This window comes from Temnothorax curvispinosus, unplaced genomic scaffold (genome assembly GCF_003070985.1).
Source record: "Temnothorax curvispinosus isolate PA1 unplaced genomic scaffold, ASM307098v1 QBEX01013129.1, whole genome shotgun sequence".
Classification (NCBI taxonomy): Eukaryota; Metazoa; Arthropoda; class Insecta; order Hymenoptera; family Formicidae; genus Temnothorax; species Temnothorax curvispinosus.
In genome coordinates, this window is record NW_020222909.1 from 292,492 (window position 1) to 314,931 (window position 22,440).

At 36.6% G+C, this 22,440-nt stretch overlaps 1 protein-coding gene and 1 long non-coding RNA gene across 16 annotated transcripts in view; one reads left to right on the forward strand and one right to left on the reverse strand.

Annotated features, from left to right (window-relative positions):
• Positions 1-22,440, reverse strand: part of LOC112463218 (serine/threonine-protein kinase MARK2-like) — a 66,092-nt gene that overhangs the window by 30,332 nt on the left and 13,320 nt on the right. For 11 of the 15 annotated variants that reach the window (XM_025029466.1, XM_025029458.1, XM_025029465.1 and 8 more), the window contains exon 1: positions 7,564-7,650. The exons of 2 other annotated variants lie outside the window; for them this stretch is intronic. The gene's annotated coding sequence lies outside the window, so the exon portion shown is untranslated. Of the gene's footprint in view, positions 1-7,563; positions 7,653-22,440 lie in introns of those variants that run through there. 2 more of the 15 variants (XM_025029453.1, XM_025029452.1) reach the window with 2 other exon arrangements.
• On the forward strand, positions 50-7,669 carry LOC112463221. The gene is made up of 3 exons (XR_003041758.1): positions 50-244; positions 6,318-6,477; positions 7,612-7,669. It is a non-coding gene; the product is annotated as an uncharacterized LOC112463221 (long non-coding RNA).

The following is a 22,440-nucleotide window of genomic DNA, read 5'->3' on the forward strand; positions in this document are numbered from 1 at the left end:
CTTCGTTACGCCGTTTATCAGCGGTAGATTACTGATAAGCGATAGCGTGTCTACCTAACACTCGGCACTGACGATCGTCGCGCCGAGAATCCTTATATATTGTACGCACGGAGTCGCGAAACGATAAAATACATCGAGAAATGCGCGTCGTATTAAAGCGTAAAAGTGGCGCAAAATATTATGTATTTTCTAGTTGATGTCGCGAGTTATCAAGACCACAAATATGTGTGATATGATAATAGTGGTGAGTGATAAAATTGTGAAATGTAAATAATATCGCATTTATTTTTTCAGCAATTCTAAATTATCGAAATAGTAAAAATTCGATTTAATCGACCGTAGTGAAACGAGCCATTAGAGAAGTGATTAACTCTGTCAATGAAATATTTTTAATCTTTCTTTTAAAAAAATCTGAAATAAAGTCATAAAACAGTCAAGATAATGTAGACGTATAAATAATGTGCATCGATTTAATCGTAAATTGAAATCGTAAGGATTATTTTACAAATAAATTTTTATTATTTGCAAATCTACGTTCTTTCCGGTTTGCTACCTCGAAACGATTGTTGATATAGCCGTGAATTTGTTACGCAACTCTATAAATGGAGTTAAAAGTGGGAGATAGAAACGTGAAATTTACATATATATATGTATATGTCGTAAATGGAATAGGCATAGATGCGTGCAGATTAACCGAGTTACTTAAAAATCGCGTATGTTCCTCATTTATTTAATAAGATCAAGTATTTTGTACTCTTTCGCGCTTTCCACTCGTAGTTTCGTGCCACGCCCCATTCACAAGCACGCTAAAAAGAATCTTTGAGATAAGCTCTGCAAATCTTGGAATATGTAGATATTGAAGTACTTCACGCTTCAAGTACTTACTCACGAATATACTATAGGTTTATTTTCTAAATTTCTCATCATTATAAACTTCTTTAAAATTTTTCTATTAATTTATAAACTTCTTATACACAAAAAATTATCACTATCAACGCATTAGAATCTATTGCTGTCTAAGACAATTTTATTGATATAAAAATAATGTATCTCAATGTCAATAGAAATCAATTAATTAGAATGAACATAGAGGCAATTTAATATTGAATCAATTCGTCAAAAAAATATGAAATTATACATTATATTATTTCTAAGGTATGAGAGAGAGAGAGGGGGGAAGAGGGGGGAAAGGGAGGGAAGAGAGAAAGAGAGAGAGAGAGAGAGAGAGAGAGAGAGAGAGCGCTATATGATATGACATTTACAACAAACGGTTCGTGGAATATATCGCAAAGTTCTTACGTGTCGAATCATCCGGATGATTTATGTCGATCAGAGCGATTCTCTCCGAGGACAATGAAAAGCGCGGCTCAATACTCTGCTTCGCGCACGAACAAACAAAATTAGCAGCTTAGTGTTTCCAAATCGTATCATAAAACAGTAATAACAGTTTAGAAGTATTTTGGACGCTCGCCAGACTTTCGTCGAGACATAATGTCAGTGTCAGCGCGTTATAAGTAAGCAGATAAGAAAGTGAGAGTCATTAATCATTAGGCAGCAGCGTAACGCGCTGACTTACGATAGACAGAAGCTGCGCTATATTCTTTCTTGTTGGAATACTTGAAGAAGCTTGTTTTTGTATGTTGCGTGCCAGCAGGATGACAAATAAAAAAATCCTAATTTGTTATGTAAATGGGGAAGTGACACGTATATCACGAGCTTAGTACATGATGAAATCACGGTCAATACAGAATAACATGATTTTAATTCAGATCAACAGCGAATCAAAATTATACTGCACTCTATGGAGATCAGTTTAACGCACTAATAATATAGTGGAGAAATTGTATTTTAAATCTATTTTTCAGTTTTTTTTTATTCAGTTCTTCAGTTTTCTTCTTTGTTGCTGCGTTAATTGATAAATTTGTCCGGTGCCGCGATTCGCGATGTGATACAAACTTACGAACGCGTATATACGTATAGACTGGCGTTGTCGGTGCGGTGCTACATTGTTCGAAGCTTTCGCGTGCGACACGCGATGCACCGACACGCCGTCGCGCCGTTGCATACCGGCGAAGGACTTCGTTAGAGGGCCGCAGAAAAACCGACGAAATAACCGGCCTCGTCAGCAAATGAGGATTTGCGGTCGAGAAAGCAGGAGTATGACGTGGCCAAACGCGAACTAAGAGTGGTCAAGAGTACCTACTCTATACTCCGATGATAAACTTTATCATGTAAATTAACGACGCGTTCTAGTAAACTGCATGAATAATTGAAAAATGCCGCAATATAAATGTTTATATCGCATATATAATTCAAAAAATTATTGGTGAGAAGATTTACTTTAACTTGGTAAAAATCTTGCGGAGTTTGTCAATATCAAATAACAACAAAAAAGATTTTTCTAAGTTAACTTTTTAATGTCAGAAATTGTCGATCGCGTTAAATTTTCCGTACGGTGTATTCTTATACTTTGCTATACATATAGCTATATACATACCTACAGCGAGGTAAAATATATGTAGAAGGTAAAGAAAAAACGAAAAGAAAAAGGAAAAGAGAAAAAGACTATTTTCAGAAGTGTGCGACGGGTGTGACGGTTAAATAAAATAACACACGGATATCCGGGCAATCAACATTTTACCACGGATTAAAAAAGATGCGCGCTGAAAGTAAGGGAGAATTGTGTTGTCCGTCCAAATGTCTGAACGTCCGAACACGCGAAGGATGCACTTCCTCGGGACGCCCACGTTTGCTCGCGATAACCGCCGCGGCGCCGCTACCGCCTCTTGACAATGTCCTTTATGGAACGAGACGTCGCGCTCGACAAGGCGCATCCATCGTCGCATGGCACGTTACACTAGTCATGTTAGAAAAGCCGGATGGAACGTCTTTATTTCCGGTAGTGCCAAGGCGTGTTACCAAGGCGGAGGAACAAGCTCTAAAAGCGTCGACAAGGCTAAATATACGGATAAAAGAACGGTCGGCCATCAATTTCCGAGCGAGCGCTACGATCTTGTTAAACTAGGAGAACGTCGGGGCAAGAGAAGAATCTTTTAATTGTAACGGGTTACGCAACGCACTCTCATCTATTGTAATAACCGTTTATTTCAAGATAAACCAGCTGCTTCTCTATTTGCGTCATATTTCGACGAAAGAACAAAATAGATATTTTAAATTAGAAAAATATGATAATATCTCAGCCTTTTTAACTTTAATATCATCCATTGTTGTGTATCCATTTATTCAAATAATTATCAATGTCAATTCTTGTTTACTTATCGTTCAATTTAGGCGAGTAAGATATGATGTCGATAAATGATGCATCAATAAATTCACGTTTGTTCAAAATAAAAGTAAAATGCAGTTATACTGCGTGCACGTGTGCTGCGATGCGCGACTCACGATTAGCGCGATAGCTGGCGCGAGGTCTTTTGTTCGACGTAACAAATACCTGCAATCACGGGGAAGTATTATCGAGGAGCAGGCACACACCAGGTACCAGGTACCAGGTACTATGTACCAGATACCATTGGCACGAAGTGATTTACTCAAAAAAATCGCTAATTCTATTGCGTAATTCTATTAGAAAAATAAAAACATTGCAAATTGCATATTTTCAGAAGATAATTTTTCATGGCTAATGCCATATATGCAAAGTAATATCATATTGCTAAATGTTGCATACATTTCATCCACGAGAACATTTACGAGGCATAAAACGAACAAGAAGATTGGTTTCTGGGTTTTCTGCGCATAATTTGAATATTTAGTATTTACTACAAGTTTTGCTGAAATTGTTTGAATTGTAAAAATTATGTAATAAGCACTGAACGCAAAAAATGAAGTTCTCGTAACAGTCTCATTGAACATACATCCGTATTAATAAGAAATTCCACCTTACTGCATTCCGCAAGATAATCAAAATGTCACTTGGAGTGAACCAGGAAAAACCGCGGTATGTGGTCATAAGTCATAATACAAAGTGGTCAACATTTTTATTGCGGCAGACCTCCCCTCCGCACAAAAATTATGTAACCCATATTGTATAATTGTTGCATCGAAGTCCTGCAATCCATAGATCGTTGCAATCGTTAAGTATTACACTCGTCAGTCGATTGCTTCATACCTTTTTTGTGCATTCGGTGTGTTAAGCAACGACAGTTGAGAATGAACAGAAAAGACTCGCAGCTCGTTTGTTTTTCTAGTGCACAACGACCGTTATGAGAACCCTATTGTCGAGCATAACGAATATAAAATGGTATCTTGAGTAATTCGTCGTTTTTGTCGGTCGAGAAAAAAGCTAGATTAATCAAGTAAAGTAGTGAGCAATTATGAAGCGACAATCGGATTCTCGCAAGGAGAAGTTATTTAATTTTACGTCGTTTAACGACAAAAAAGAAAACGAAATAGTTCAGCATAGAAACGAATAATAATACTTTTAAGTATAAGATTGAAAAATAAATTTGAAATTTTCATGTCTATAAAATTTTCAGTAACTATATCCACTGCTGTTCAGCAATAATAATTAATTAAATATATAAAAATACTAATAAAAATATTGTGATATTATAGCGATAGAGCTGCTTGTATAGTAATTGTTATGATGCTTGGTGTGTTCTGTAATAGATATGTAAAGTTTCGATACTTTGATACAAAACAATTATTGTTTGTAATTTCTGATGTTTATCGTTACGCATTTTTCTTTGTTTATTTCGTTTGTTAATCATTATTTTAAACCTTATTTTGATAAACGCGCGTGTATCATCGCTCGAAAAACAGCTTACGACTTACGACCGAGAAATAAACTTCCCTTTGTTCCGCGCTGTGCTCGCGGCAGAAACGGAAAACGGAGGGACGAACATTTGAATCGCAGATTGTGCGTTATCTCGGCGGAATAATGGCCGTTTAATCAAACTTTCCCCGTCAAATCCGCAATTAAACCTGCTATTGATATATGTCGGGGTCGTCCATGAGCGCGATAAACTCAAGACCCTTGTGGCGCTTTGTCGCTCTTTCGTTTGAGTAACTCATCGTTTCGATTGAATCTCTCGAACTTGTAAGTACCAGCGACTCTTACTTGATCAACGTTGCTCAGCGATCGCTAGTTTCTCTACGTATTACAATTTATAACGTAAAAAATGCTGTACCCTATATTGCACGTATAAAGAAATAAAAATAAAAACGAGAAAACTAAGACTTTTTAAATTCCTTGGAAAAAATTAGCGCAATAGGGTATATTCACATACATCGAAAAATGTAAAATAAAAATCTGATTACTTATACGCGATCGAGATTTGCAATTCAAATTTATGGAATTCTACGAGGAAATTTATAACGATAATTTATGTTAAACATACGTATACTGGACTTCGTACCGAAGAAATCAGTTATAGTGTACTGTTGGTTTATGCACAGATAACTATGATTAACATTAAGCGATGTTGGTTGCATCCAGAGGATAACCGCAGCTGGTCATTTCTTGCTTCTCGCGATGAAACAAAATCGTTATGATTATACGCGCACGTTGTTGAATTAACGAGCGATATAGCGATAGTAACGCTATAGTAACGCTTCATTAAGTATAAATGACAAAAAAATGTTTCCCATGCGAGAATGCGGTCGCCGGCCGCGTGGCTGGCTCGAGTAATCAATCGTGTTGCGAATTATGCGTGTAAATACTGAACCACTTAAAACGTATAATTTTCAATTAATGCGAGAAGAGATGGCCATCCACGGATGGCCTTCCGATGACACTTTTCAATAAACGATTGGTGTCTGTGGTCGCTTGAATGTAACAGGCTAATTTAAACTTGGATACATTCATCGAGCTCGATTATATCCAATATAGCAGCATACACGATGTGGGGAAAAAAAGTAATAACACTTTTCTCGTGCAATGTTCTCCTTAGGCCCGGTTGCACCAACGTCGTATAACTTTATATATATATATATATATATATATATATATATATATATATATATATATAACCTTAGCTAAACTGCATATTGGAAATAAAATAAATATAACATATTTTCCTACAAACAGTTTTACATTGCACTTAAACTTTTTTCTCTTTTTGAAATAACATATAAAATAATGCTAAACCAATTAAAGACGTCTAATATAATTATCCAGAAATAAGAGCCTTGCGCTACTTTGATTCATAAGTAATAGTAACGTCACGTTTGCAAATTTTTCAAATAATTTAGTCTTGTGTAAGATTATCTGATTCATTTTGATGTATTCTTTCTGCGCGAATAAATTCGCGTAATTTTCCAAGAAGCTATTAATCTAGATTAGACGTTATCTTTTGTAGAAGGCAACGTGTTAAGACGAACAAAGAGTCGAGTCACGGTGAGGCGAAGGAAAAGCTATCCAAGTGACCCGAAACACACGTAATATCGCAAAGGATAATGAACACAGTCTCGTACTAATTATGCTCGCAAGGCGCAACCATGGAATTATATGCTATATGGGTAGGTAGTTATATAAACCGTTAATTCTTATCCGCGTACACGCGCGCGCACTTCCGTCTATCTATTCTTTCGTTGCTTTCGTTTGCTTTTTTATACGCGTGCTATTCGCGGCATCGCGCCTTGAAACCCAGGAGGAGAAAAAGGAAAGGGGGGAAGGGGGGAAGAGAAAAGATTATCCCGGCCATAAGACGGCTTAAAGTCGTTACGGTAACTAATAACGCGGAACGTTTTCGGCCACGTTCCGCGAATCCGGTTTTCTATCTTACAATTAAACGCGCGAGGTAGGTGGTGAATTAAAACGCGCGCTTTAACACTTTTATTTTTTCCAAACAAAGAGAGAAAGAGAATGATAGAGATGATACGTCGATCCACCTAAACGATATAAAAAATAGAATATAGAATATATTAAATTATTTCTATAAAATAGTGATTATTTCGAGAAATAGGTCTGTGTTAAATTAAAGAGTCACAAACGTAGACTTGGCGCAGCATTATAACGCGCGGCGGTCGCATGAAATATTCGCGAAATTCGCACGGAATCGTGAGCGTCTCTTTTCGTGAGCGAAGAACGTTTAAATATTATCATTCAGATTATTCGCAATATAAGCAGCTGTTGCTTTGTGCCTCGTGTCGTGGTCGTCGTGGACACGATCAGAGTCTACATAAATAAATCGCATGCATATTTGCGTACAGTAGCATGACGTAATGCCGCAAAATCGCACGTACGGCTATTGGAATTTGTTTATTCTTCTTGTTAGCTTAAAGAGAAAGACGTAGCGCCAATGCGTTGCGAGAAGCAGTGTTTTACTACGTAACCTAACCTTGCTTAAGGATACGTTTGTTTGGTGGATTAGCGAGATTTGTTCGCTACCTTAATTTTTTGCAGGCGAAACGTTCTCGATAAACTGTATCATGTTATAAAATAATCGATAATATATTAAAAACTTTAGTTGAATATAGGTTAACGATTATCAATAATTTATAACAGGATTCTAACATTTTATACGTGGTTAAGAGAGAGAAAGGAGAGAATGTGGTTAGCATATAAATTCCCCAAGCCTATGTCGTCACGTATAAATAATTCACCTTGCTCGATCGGATGAAATCACTCAAACGTTATCACTATTATCACAGTTTACCGTAATCAGCACCGCGGCACCACGGAGAAGTAAGAAACTGCAGATTTCCGTGTGAAGAAACGCGTACCGCGTCGATCGTCGCACATAACGGCACGCTATTTTTTACGGAACACTTGGACGACCACACTTTTTCCGATATTCCTTCGTTGAACTCGAGCACTACGATGCAGGACGCAGCGGATCACATTATCGTCTCTCGCTGATAAAGAGTTCGAGCTTCGGGTGTGATCGTCGATCTTCGTAAGAGTCTAAGATCCGGCGCGAAGTCGGCGAAGTGCGGCGGAGTGTCGAAAACCGTAAGCACCGGAAAGAAGAAAAAACTACTCCAAGTACGGACGGCGATATGTGATGTACTTAGTCTGGTGTGGAACGGTGCAGTGTGCACGCCACGCCAGCACACAGCACGCACTCGTGACACACGGTGACGCACACGCAAAGCGTCCAACTGAGATGCGTGCGCGCGCTCTTCTCGTTCGGTTCCGGCTCGATTCGATTCGACTCGTCGCGACTCGACTCGGCTCGGCTCGGCTCGGCCCGGTTCGGTTGTCTGGTTGTCTCGCCGCTCCGTTCGGTTGGGCAACTCTGCGAGACGCGGCACGCGGCACGAAAAGTGGCTCGAAGCTCGAACGAGGACTACGAGCGCGCGTGACGACGGCAACCGAACTGCTACGACTGCTACGCTTGGTGACGCGGGCGACCACGCGGACCGGCGAAAGCGAGTCGCAGCTCGCAGCCGGCGTTCGTGACTCACGAGTCGGAGTCGACCTGCTACTCCTGCTAGCCTAACCAGCCGGTGCGCGGTGCGCGGCGCGCGGCGTGCGACGCGCGTACTATCGTAGGACGGACCCGAGGTGCAAGTGCCGATAACAGTGCCGTTCGCTCCATCGACGACGCCCGACGATTTGTCAAGCGGTTTAATCTAACTGTACATTTTACCACAAGATTTTTGTATAATATAATAATATCAGAGAAAAACTGGGAGATAATATCAAGAATTTCAAATATGTGTACTTTTTTTTTAAATAATCGTATTCCTTGTTGCTTCGATAACGAATTTTGCAACTATAGAGATAAAATAGATTTTCGAGTTATTTTGTATCTTGCGACACACGTGTATGGTATGTGATACATGCTTGTTATTATTCTATTTGGCGTTCTCTTAAGAGACTCGGCACGGAATAAAAATAAATATGTTAAAATAATTTAAAATTATGCATCTGTTATTGTTATACTCTCAACATAATTTCGAATTTCTTAGGTTTCAAATAATTAATCCTGTATATACCATTCTAATCGAACATCTGTATATGTATAATAATAACTTTATTATAAATCGGATTCTGGACGGATTTGACAACGCAAAATTTATAACTATATAATAAATCTGTCAAGAGAATCATATATCTACTTTGCAGCACCATTTGTAAATCCACACGGGTGAAAAGAGAAATAAAAAAAAATTGCGTATTCAGCCAAAACACTTTTACATTCGCATTCTTTCTCTCGCCCGTGATTTTTTTTCAGCATGCGGAAACTGATCACCTTACGCGGATCCGATTTTCCCAATCAACTCACAGCTCGTTGTATTCGCGCAACACACGCAAATTGTAAAAAAATCGTACGTGATACATCTCGTGGCGGGGCGGAAAAAAATTGAAAACTATTATCATAGAAAATATAAAATAAAGAGGAGCACGTGGCTCGCCGCGAGCGAGTCCCCGTCCGAACCACAATCCGGACCGATCTCGGCGACGCTTTTATTCGTCGACCTTGGATCCGGCATGGTCCGGCGTCTGGCGAAAGACTGATCTGCTGATCGTCAAGAGAGCCAAGAGAGCCAAGAGAGCTGGCAACTCTCCCGAATCTCCGTCTTCGGGCCCCACTCGCGAGTCGCGACACGTTATCCAGGGCATTCCATGGAGATGGAGTTGCGCCCGTATCGCGCGCGTGATCGCAACCTTCGTGCTCTCTACCGGGATCGATCGTTCGGAACGGGAGCCGATCGCGGAACGAATTACTGATTCACGCGAATAGGGACGAGGTAAAAGGATGATTGCGACACGATGCCCGGTTTTACGTTACTTCGTGCAGCTTTATCGTCGCGCTCCGCTGTATTATCGGTCAATCTTATAATAGTCTTTCGATTCCGAGAGACCGTTTCCAAATATCTGCGCGAAACGTGATTCGTGAAGAAACGCGATAACTTTTTAAATGGAAATTCGAGAATTTTTTGAAACGTAATATAGCCCAAGAAGGCAAATTATCCAAGTATTGCGTTTTTATTAAATGGTTAGGTATATTAAAAGGGGATTAAACTTGATAGATTTTTTATTCGCACACATTATTTGAATATTCCCGATCTGTTGTTTTAAACTACTAGAAGTAATTTAATTTCCACTAAAGTTTGAGATATAAATGTTGAACGTGAGAGGAATTAGTTTTAGGCGCAGAAACTTTCTTGCTTGGATTTCTTTCAGTCTCCCGTTACGTTCAGAAAAGTACGAAGAAAGAAGTACTCTATGATCAACGAATCAACTCCTCGGAGCACAATAGAACGGATATAATTTTGAGAATGATAATTGCGTGAATTGCAAGCCAGTTGCAAGACGACTGATTATATAACGCCAAACGCTCCGTCATTTGTCGCGCATACGTAAAATCGTGGAGCTAAATTTCAGTTGGACGGGTCAGCCGCGTGCGTCTATTCCTTCGGGCAGCAGTTTCGCGGATAAATATACGATAAGATTGCAGTCTGGGAACTTGATTCGCTCAACTGCTGAAAAGATAGAGAGCGGCGGAAGCGTGTGATTACAAGGATTATCGGTTATCCCTGATTTTTATTGCCCTTTCCGCCGTGGTGGACCATCCGTGATATGCACGCTGATTAACTCTCAGAACGCATTCCTCTCGTCTCGACGAAGATTCAAAACGTAGAGAGATAACTAACGTTTTCGATTTGTAGATAATTTTCATATAATATAAAATAAATCATCGTTAAAGATGTATACTTTGTTATTGTTTGCGTTTTATTTTTTCATTATCATCTCTATAATAGCGTGGACGATCATCTAAAAGCATAAGATAAATGAGCAGATGCGTTTTGGTAGTCTAGAATAAAGATCTATTTTACACACAATTCGCAATTTCCAATTTATTTTGAACACTGCGTTCAACTGAATGAGAATTGATCGCGCGACTCATCGTTGGTAAATAGAAGATTTGAAATAAGCCGCGAGTTCTTACTTCTCTGTGCAAGCGTTTTTATCGGGGTCACCGTGACTAAGGTCGGAATAATTGGAGCACGAAGCTCGTATTTTTTCAACCGTTGATATCGCATTTTAAAAACGCAGAAAAACCAGTACAATTTTCTCTCGAATAATTATAGCCTTCAGCGAAGTATTTTAGAGACACGGTCGTTACGTCTACGAGCAAAACGTACATACACGTGCGTCCAAGATAAAAAAATAAAAGTATAAAAGTGTAAATAAGATAAGAAGGAGATAAGATACAAATGGAAGTTTAGATACAGGTATATACCTTCATATGTACCGAACAAGTTCTTCGCACGCAATTTTATTTTTGCTACTGTGAGTTAAACTCGATCCCTGCAATATAATGATTTGCTCGGTGAATTGCAAGCGAAGCGTTAACATCGACGGACCTCTCTCATTTCTACAATCTCCGGGATCGGTCTATAGAACCGAGGGGAATCTAGTAACTATATATGCCACAAGTGGCCAAGCAACCGCGTCGAGTAGCATGCAGATATAGATGTAAACTTGATTCCAGACTTATACACAGTCGTTTATTTTAAAAGCGACTTAAGTATGTGGAATGAATTAAAATGGATATTTTTAATCAACGTAGTTTATGAATTTCTTACGTTTCGTTCGCTAACATCAGCTTTTTTTATATATTTGATATTTTAGTAATTTTATAATATTATTCTAGGTACCTTTAGGGAGTATTATGAAAGCAAAGTAAAGAGATCGTAAATTACTGAATCGAAATGAGAATTTCTGCAATTTCTTTAGGTCGTTCGAGGCTGAAGGCTGTATCAGTAATTAAACTTTCGATAAATGGACTTATTTGTCAGCAAGCGGAGCATTGCGGAGTTACACGATGATATTATTCAGAATCAGCCAGCTGTTGAATCGTGGGAACAATTATTCTACGATACGGTTCGCGATACAAAAGATTGCGTGAGATCTTCGGCCAGTGCTGCCTCCTTTCTGACTTCCGTTCACGCTCAGCATACGGCAAACGAGTTTTACGTCCCGGTGCGTCCAAAGGGTTTCACGCGGCGTGATTATCTCCATCTCAGGTCGGGTTTCGACTCTGTATCGCTGAGTGAATCACGGGAGGAGAGAGAGAGAGAGAGAGAGAGGAGGGGAGAGAGAGAGAGAGAAAATCCTGAGTGTTGCTCTGAATAGAGATATGTTAACGATATATCAATATCGAAAGCTTTTAACGAACAAAAACGATAGAAATCTGTGTAAAAATATACACATACAAATGTTAGAAAACAAATAAAAATTGAGGACTAAAAAGAATAGAAAAATTTTAATTTAATTTAATTTAATTATGCAGTTTAAAGCTCTATCAAAATAATTTATTATATAAATAAAAACATTTTTCTTGTAATAGTAAAATGATTACAACATTTTTTAAATATCATAATAATTCAAAGATTTTAATTTCGGCAAACAAGACTGATCTCTGATAAAAAATTTTATTGATATCCACGACAGTTTCTTTAAAAAAAAAATCTACTCAACACTCGTACTTTTAAAATGCAAACAGAATGCTGGTAGAAACCTTGCTGCTAATTACAGCGATATCGCCTGTCTACAGATGGCAGCACTATATTAAATAATGAATATCGTATATGCCAACATTTAATGAATTAAAAGTGCGTACAGATAATTATAGCGTAACGCGTGTCACTTGTTCCGTTATGTGATTCGATATCAATTACTTGGTTAATAGATATATGTTTGCTTTAGGAGCTTTAAACGGTGAATTATATTAGTAATTAAAAATTAAACGTTAATTGATATGATACTATAGTAGGTACGTCCAACGTAAAGCGTCACATTTTACATTTTATTAAAGATGAAAATATTCGCGATACGTACAGTAGTGTACATCAGCAGGTGTAATGCAAGCGTTTGCAAAGCATTTGCAAACAATAGACTGTTGTCTTTTCAAGAACACTAGACGATGAAATGAAATACAAAAGAAACAGCATGGAGTAAACTAAAAGTTTCCCGCGAGACACTTTCTTGTTATTATATTACTTTCTTTATTTCACGCGATAAAAATCATACTCGCGCAGATGTTCTCATTGCAATAAGCGAATTATTGTGAATTCCTCGCGAAAGTTCCCTATATCACTTACACTTAACTGAATTATATAAGCTATAAATGCATCTGCTTTATCTCATAGAACTTTGCAAACGCGGGATAAAAAGTGCAAAGGTATACATAATCGAATTTATATCGTCGTTATTGTATCTCATTAGCAAGCGTCGCGTCGAAGACCTGGAGCTTCGAAAACGCATTTACCGGCAACTTCGAGATTCTCGCGTCAACTTTCGCTTTAGCAAAACCGACTTTTAGTACAGAAAGAAAAAAAAAGAACGGTAATAAACGTGGGCACTGGTATGACTTTCAACAGTTTCAATATAAAAGCACCAGTATATAATTGCATTTTAAAAATCATATATAGATTCACCTTTTGTTCTCACATATATATACAATTTACAACATAGAAACAGAAATATACCAGTATAGATATGAGATATAAAGTAAAATATAGCTAAATACGTCGCTCGAACTGTTTCGGTTGTATAACGAAGAATTGTCGATATCAGTTCAAATCACGATGAATCATATATACCAAACATAACGGTACTTTGCGGATGGAGATTAATACGGGCGTTTCCGTGGAAACAGCCGATAATTATGAACTCTCTTACAGACTTTTCTATCTAAATACATAGTCACGAGACAATGGCGAAAGTTGTATCGACTGTGAGCACATGATTAGATCTGCCAAGTCCTTAGAAAGCAGATCTCCCTTTAAGCGGGGAGACTGAGGCAGATATTTATAGAACTTGTGAATATATAACATATGTCGGGATATGTTACAACGACCGCATTACATCATGACCTTTTTTATCACGTGATCGAGCACGGCTGACTCCGCGTATGTGCTAAATCGAGAGGTTGATGAGCTCGCGATGAACTTTTTGGCACCTATTTACTTCGCGTAACACACGTGTTTTTTCTATAAAATTTACAAATGTATATAATCTATAAAATAAAATCCGTATGATAAACATAACAAGGATAAAAATAATAAATATAAATAACATAAATTCGGTTAATGTTTAATATTGCTAGTTACTAATTTGTCGTAAAGCAATCTAAAATTAAAATTAGAATTAAAATTAGAATCTAAAACGTTGCAAGATAAACGGTGAATTATTAAAATGTTTTTACCAGTTCTCAATTTTGATGAAACTGTCTAACGGGGACAAAGTATCCGCCGCGCTATTATCGGCCAGTTTGTTACAAAGACCGAAAATAGCTCATCGATCGATATCGAGATGGAAACATCTTTGCGAGGTTGAAAGAAGTCTCGTCTCCCAAAGACTCTTCGGATTATCCGTCGACTCTTATAGCTGCGCTTATTAGAGATCGACTTCTTGAAGCGAGAAAATTTCACGCCAAGGCGCGGTTTCGCGACCCACGCGCATGGCAGAGGATGCAGCTTTCCCACATGTTAGACACGATTAGCGTTGGCATTGTTAATAACGGGCGGCAGAAAAGCCCCAGGAGCGCTAAAAGGATCTCTCGAGCGCGTTGCGTGCTACATAGAGCGAACTCGTTTTTCCGAACGAGTCCGAAGAGGAGTCACGCACGACGCATTTGCATGCATGTGGCAGTGGTTGCACTGTGCCGCATATACGCTCCGGCTTGCATACATATAGATTTGTAGAATGTAGATACATGAGTTAGAATCGCGCCAGCATTGAAGAGTTGGGTTCACTTGGGCAATAAGAGCGTGAAACTCAAAACTTTCATTATTCAAGAAAACGTATAATCGCTACAACTACATAAATGTGTTTATCACATTAAGCATTAAGCTATTCGTTTATAGCTAAACATAAATTTTGACCTACATTCCTATTAAAACTGTTTACTTTCAAGCTTTTCAATTTTTGAAATGTGGTTCAATGATTTATATATATATAGGTTTACCATTATACCCAATCTATACTTATAACTTCGAGGAGCTTATGTCCAAACTTTAGCTGTTTGTTTTTTTAATTATATATTTCTTTGTTCTGTCGTGCTCTTGATTTCTTCGCGTCATGTATTTCACAATCAGTCGAAGGAAACTATAGATTTGTCGCTCGAAATGTTACAGTGTGCCACAATTACCAATCTCAAAACAATTAATCGATTATAGGGAAACAGCAAAATAATACTAAAGTTTCGAAGATAAAAATTCTTACTTGGAAAAATATACGAATATTATTAGACGACACAATTATTCTCATTGCAGCCGCGGCCTCAGGCTCAATGGCTATTCGGCATACTAATTGTCATCGCGTCACCAACCAAACAATTATCCGCTGATGCAGACAGCTGCAACGTAAATGGCGTAATTAATGTCGGGTTCGAACATTTAGCTAATAAGCGCGATGTAAATTGTTTCCGGATTATCAGCCAAATCAAGAATGACATGGTGCTTCTAAATAATCATTTAACACACGTGTAAAGAGAAAAATGAAGTCCGCAACGATAAACACTGTGACGAAAATACTGACGAAATACGTGAGTACATGTGTGGTATTGAAAAGAAATACAATGCTATTTTTATTCTGCGCGTAGTCTTTTTTAAGAACGCCCCGGTTTCAAGATCTCCCAAGCTTTTCCAATGTCTCTGCTTTAAACAGAATGACGAATATTATAATGTTATGTTTTAGAAGCTAGAAAACTGGAATGTATTTTTTACAAGCTGTATATTTACAAGCTTGTAATGCGACACGCTAATAAAACAACGATATTTCCGCTGGTTCGCTTAATTACCGTTAATAATATATATAATATACCGTTAATAATATAATCGAATGCTACAGTCACTGTATATCGTACTGAGGCAAAAGTTATTTATTTGATAACGCATTCATCAGTCGCATTTGTTTGAAAGGGCTTGAGAAAGTCTAAAAAGGAAACACCTTGCTAAACACTCGTGTATGCATTCACGTATTTTTTTCGCATGTCGGAATTAATTATGCAGACATACTGCAGCGCATAATCGGCGTCGGCGAATAAAAAATTTCCATTCAGACATCGCCTCAGCAACTGGTTAACGATGCATCGCGCAATGCGTTTGCTACGCAAATATCGAGATGCTTTTATCTGCGTTTATAGCTTTACAAACGCGTGACGACACGTGGCGAACGTACATTCCGGATGAACCAAGAATAGTTTACAGCTTTACGAAATCGGATGCTCTCAATATCGAAGCCTCATCTCGCGTTTGTTAGTCGAAAAACATCAAAGGTTTTATGTATTACCTTTTTATTGCGCGATAAACTGTGATAGCAAATTTAATATATCTTATAAGACATAACATAATGACCATATGACGCATGGCATATACAATATAAAAATGTCAATAGCAAAAAAAGAATAAAAACAAAAAATTAATCCCGATGACTTAATGTATTATCTGCATTAATTTTTAATATTATTAATTCATAGTATTTTAGTCAAACAATAATCGATAACAACGTAACTGAGACCTATGAATAACAAGGGAGAATATCCAACGCGAGGAATCGACTCATTCGTCATAGGAAACAAATTCGGCAATGTCACGATTATCGTAATCTGTCAATCTTTGAAGGATTCCGCACCCACATCTCCACGTTTGTTCGTGTCGGCGTTATAAATCTTGCCATCTAATATCTTGCGCGAACTATATATCAAGCCCGCATCGAAAACAGTCCATTTGGGTTAAATTTTGGAAGCGGAAAGACTCACGCGCGCATTAGCGCATGTGATGCAATGATGAATTTATCGATCGTAAATACGAATCAACCGTTTCACACGTTACGATAAGGTCACGCGTATACCAATTTCAACCTATTTTCGACAGCGCAAGAGTTTGCTATGCCGAACACATGTAGATCGCACGTGTTACAAATTATTTCGCCTCGGCACGTCGTCGTGATTGACCAATGATTTTTCATTGAGCACTTCTCATACAAAAATAAACAAAATTTTCTCTACTTCAACCGTTCCAACACGGTAATTTTAATCCAATTATTCGGCTTATCACGATTGACTCTTTCTCTGCAATTTTACATAATTCTTGGATATATAAATAATAATTGGTAGTATTATAGGTATATCTTGAGGAAAACAGAAAACAGAATCGGAAAACACGATCATATGTGCTCCTATAATAGTGCAGCTTTGTAATTTAATATTTTTATTAATGCTAAACTCGTAATGCTATAGAAATTATAGATATTTTGTAGAATGAGAAGAACTAGTTTATCTTAACATGCAGAAGCGTTAAAAATCATTGGAATTATGATCCATGAAATAAGAAATTTTCCTTTCAAGAATATATCTCTTTAGAGAAAGAGATATATGAATAACGAAAAATATTCTTATATTATGTTTAATAAGCACAACTGTTTCTAAGAGAAGCGAATCCGTAAATCGTAGCAATATATTCGTAACTTAAACAGTAAAAGTGCATGAGACGGTTAAAAAGGATTTAATAAGAAAAAACGTGCTGTCGTAAATGATATACAAGTGCGTTATAAATCATGTGTTAAATTAAAATGTTGCAAAGCCTCCTTTAAACAGGCATCTTCTTATCGGCTATAACACACGTGCATGTACGATAAATAGAATGCATTTCTCTCGTCTCACGTGCTTCGAGATAATAAAATGACTATTCAACGTGTGTAAACTCTGTATAAAATGTTCAAATATATTTAGAACTGCATGAGAACTCTTTTAGAATAACTGGAACGTTTTATAATTGATCAGGATCTCACCTTTATTCCTATAAAGACGAATTCTTTGAGCGATAAAAATCCTTTAAAAATTAAGGAAACAATGTTTATCGTCAGAACTCTTTCTAGAACTTATGTAGAGCTATATATAAATCTTTTAAATTCTAGCAATAAATATAAGAAAACTATCCATAAAAGTGAGACGCTGCGTGACTCTAGCGTTTCAGTTTGTCCTAAGATATTTTTTGTGCTTTAATGACCAGAACTAATTGTGTAATCTATAACTGTAAAGAATTCAGGTTTTATTTAAAAAAAAACCAGAATTCTCTCTCTCTCTCTCAACACTTTACAAATTTTCAAAAAATAACACGCCAGTTTCACACACACGACCATTCAGCATTAAATTCGAAGGATACAACTAGTGCAAAAGTCTAAACTTTTCAAAAAGAATGTCGAAGCAATTATATCTCCCTAACCCAATATATTCTATATTTATATTTATTTCAATGTTTTGATAATATAAGTCGGTCTTTTTAAAATCACATTTTTTTACGCCGAGCAATCGAATCATTCTGCATTCTGAATCATGTACCAATGTCTCTTAGTTTAAAACTCTAGTATTTGCGCTCTTGGTATTTATGGAGCATTTTTCACGTGACAGTTATAACATCCAAGATAATAAATTGTCATCAAACCGTCGCGACATTAGGAAAATTTTTTAATCGCCGAGACAAGTGACATATTTATCGTCATTTTTTTTTTCCAGAAAAAGTTGCAATCGAGAAACCGCATCGATCAAATGCCACGGAAATTTCGTGAAAACTTTACTTTGTTCTTCCAATATTTTTATATACTTACTATAATTATTTTTTTGTTTTGAGGTATTATTGATATCGTTTGTAAGTTGAAGCTATTCTTAGCGCTCGCGAGTTATTTTTTGCGAATATATTTTTCGTAATACTAAGATAAGAGAAGCAATAAAGTTATCAGACAGTGTCGACACGAGATATTTGAGCAATATAGAAGCTCATTAAGAGACAATGAATAGATATAATATATTGAATTAAAATTGGAAAATTATAATACTAATTAAATTTCTTATCTTTCTTATCTTTCGTTATACGTTATACGTTTTGTTTTTGCTGTTATTATCAATATACATGCGAGTATATATGCGCATAATATTTATAAATCATTATCAACTTCTACTGTGTTTAGGCTTGACTTTTGACTATTACGCAAGCGAATTTTATTTTCATTACGTTATTTATGGAGTTGATTAAATGAATTGATGCATCTTTAAATTGCGCACTAAAACAAAAACATATTTTTGATCATCATCATTTTGATCATCATTTTGATTAATCAACGGTGTATACAATCTAACCATAATTGCAAATTAAAATTTGGCTTTATACAATTAAAATGGTCGGAACTTTATAAGAAACCTTACGAGATTTATTATTGTTTCATGAACTGACAGATTAAGTATTTTGCTTATCATAAATGCGAATAAACTCACGTTACGTAATGTACCTTGTCTTGGCAACGTTATCATTATCATCGTCGTAAAACCAGACGCGGTCGTTTCTCAAAACTTGAAATCCGTCTGACGCAATAAGAAATGTCGTAATATTAAATTTCGATTGATTAACCCTTCGCCCGTAAACTGGGTCATAAATGGCACAAGCCGAAATTCAAGATAGAATACCGCCGAAATGAAAAGGGGGGGGGGGCTTGCCGTCCCTCGTAAAAAAAGTAGGTAGTGGGGAGAACTCATGCCCAAAGTTTCGTTGGAATTCGCCAGTGTGTGCTTGACCAGCAGCGAGTCAAAGTGCGTCCAGTGCCACTATTGACCCAGTTTACGGACAGTGCCAGACTTTCGTGCAAGTAAGTAAAATTAATTTAACGTCATTTTCATATTACTACAGTTATTTTTAACTTATATAAGTGATATTTTTTTATGATTGTGTATATTATATATACCTATAACCTCAAAATTTGAGTGGATGAAAACACGTGTAAAAAGAAATTACATGTACTTTCAGGATACAATGGATGATCAAGCGACAAATATCAGATATTATTTACGAGAAAGACGATTTTATATGATTTTTTAATAAAATAATGTAAAAATTACGTTAAAAGTCTTATTTCTCCTTAACCCGAAAAAGGCCATTTTCAATCCTCAGAATAATTATACTTTTTAAAAATGACCCATATACAGAATTTTTTTCTTGAAAGTACACATATTTAACTATAAAACCTCGTTGGAATTTTTTATTTTGATTTAAAACTCAATGAGATATGATTTTTTTAATAAAAATGGATTTTTATCAATTTTTTGCATAAAGAATTATTTATAAACAATTTATCTTATAATGAATCGCTAAATAAACTTTGGGATTATAAAATAGGATAGTATACAAGTATTACAGAATTTTTTCAGATTTTTTGAACACTATTTACTAGGTCAAAATAACGACAGGACATTTATGACCCAGATTACGGACGATGCCAGTCAAATTATAGTTTACGGGCGAAGGGTTAATCATCCTACTCACATGTCACACATGTCACGCACAAGTAAACATTAACGGGCGTGGTATTTTCCATTACGTGAGGAAAGTGTATGAGTGCGATAAGGGAATTACGATTAAATTATTTCACAAAAACAAGAATTAACAACAATATACACATATATGCATACAGATGCTTTATAATAAAAATAAATTATTAAACACGTTTCTTTTGCATTAAATGTATTATTAATATATAAATAAAGAAACGTAACAAATAATATAAATCTAGAATATTTTATCCTCAATAAATACTTATTCAATTATATAATGTTTTAACAGAAAATCTCTCTCCGTACTCGATAATCCGAATGTTCACAATTCCATCATTGATACAACATATTCATACCTGTTCATATAATCCGACACATTTACGACGTTCTCTTATCTTAAATTTATTACCAATTTATTTTTTATTTTGCAAAAATAACTTTAATTGACTTTAATAAAATAATGCGAGTGCAGAGATCACGCTGAAAAATGAGAGTTGTTAAGTTTGTTTTTGTGAATTTTAAAATCAAATATCTGCGGTTACACTCATGTTTCCTTTTGTGCGTGCGTGCGTGCGTGTGTATGTGTGTGTTTGGAAATCGGAAACTTGCAACCATTACGAATATTTTTTTAAAAAGTTTTCCATTGAAATTCTTCGTTAAAAATATGCGAAAGGCTGGAGGTAAATATGATGATTTCGTAGAAAATATTTATAACGTACCGTCATATTGCTACGTGCTCATTAAAGTCTCATCTCTCTCGAGCAAATAGAAAGATTTGAATTATGAATATAACGTGTAAATCTACAATGCGTTATCTACAAAAGGAATAGGCCTTTTCTCGACACAGATATGCCGCGGACCAACGAGAAAGCATAAAAGTTCGTCACATGATGTGTAAAGTCAATACGTACACCCACGATCGATACACGCAAGTTATTTTTACGATAACCGCTTCATTTATTGGATCGATAACCTTCAATGACTGACATTATTATTAGAGACCTTAGGGAATACGATCTAAAAATAATTCGCGGCGTTCAAATTTGTACCCCGCATTTTTGCAGAACAGAAGTGGCGAGCCGTTCGCGTCGCCTGAAATCAAGTTCCAGCACGAACTTGAAATCAAATAACTATATATTAATATTAAATATGTGGAAGAAACATTTTATTTCGCCTTTTGCCATTACTGGTTAGATAAGAATGTTCTTCTACTATACATATCAATTTGAAACAATTATCTTCATTGCCACGATCATTGTTACATTTTTAACAACTGAATATTATATAAATAATTCGCAACGTATTTATGAGTATGCACGCACCAAGTATTCGCTGGGGGAGCTTGAATTGTTTGATAGGTGCGGCCTTGATGAAACTGAAACTCCCATCCAATGTTCGTACGAATCCGACTCAGGCGTACGATCTCTCAACTATCACGGAAGTGAATCGTTTGAATACTCTCTGACGCGTCGTCGGCAAGAGTCGATTTTACTGCACGATGCAACATACGAGCATTCACGTTCGCGCGAGAAATGCAAGCTCTTCGTAACATGCGGCGACAATCAATTGCTAAGAATTGATTGTTTCGTAACGTAGCCACTTCCGCTCGCGAATGTGACAGACAAGTTTGTCGAACGATATTGCGGGGATGTTTATTTATCACCGATGAAAATCTTCTCGATTCGTATACAGAGTATCCAATATGTTAAGATTATATATGTAACTTAACATAATGTGTGTGATAATCTGATGATATACCTATATCAAGATGTGTCTGATCATGTTTTTAATATTTTAGATTTAAACATTTGTTTCCGCATTATACTTAAAAATAGTGAACATACTGTACGGCATGAGCTACAATCATTTTTTGTTTATCGCTTTATGAATAAATCGCTATGCAAATTTAATGGCTGAAGCTGAAAAGTGTATCCCTGATTTCATAATAAAAAGACGACTTGCAACTTGGTGAGAATCTTCCTAACTCGTCGCAAAAGTCGTTTTCTTATTCATAGACTCAAACGCCTGCATAACGAGTTCTCCACGAGAGCCGATCGATTTCAGTGAAGCTTGTTTTTGCACTCAAACGTCGATAAATTATCGCAAATAACGTGCGAAAGCAAAAATAACGAGCAGTTAAAAATATCGAAAGTGTCTGAAGCGCGCTTGTTCACTCTTGTTTGTAAATACGCCAAATTCT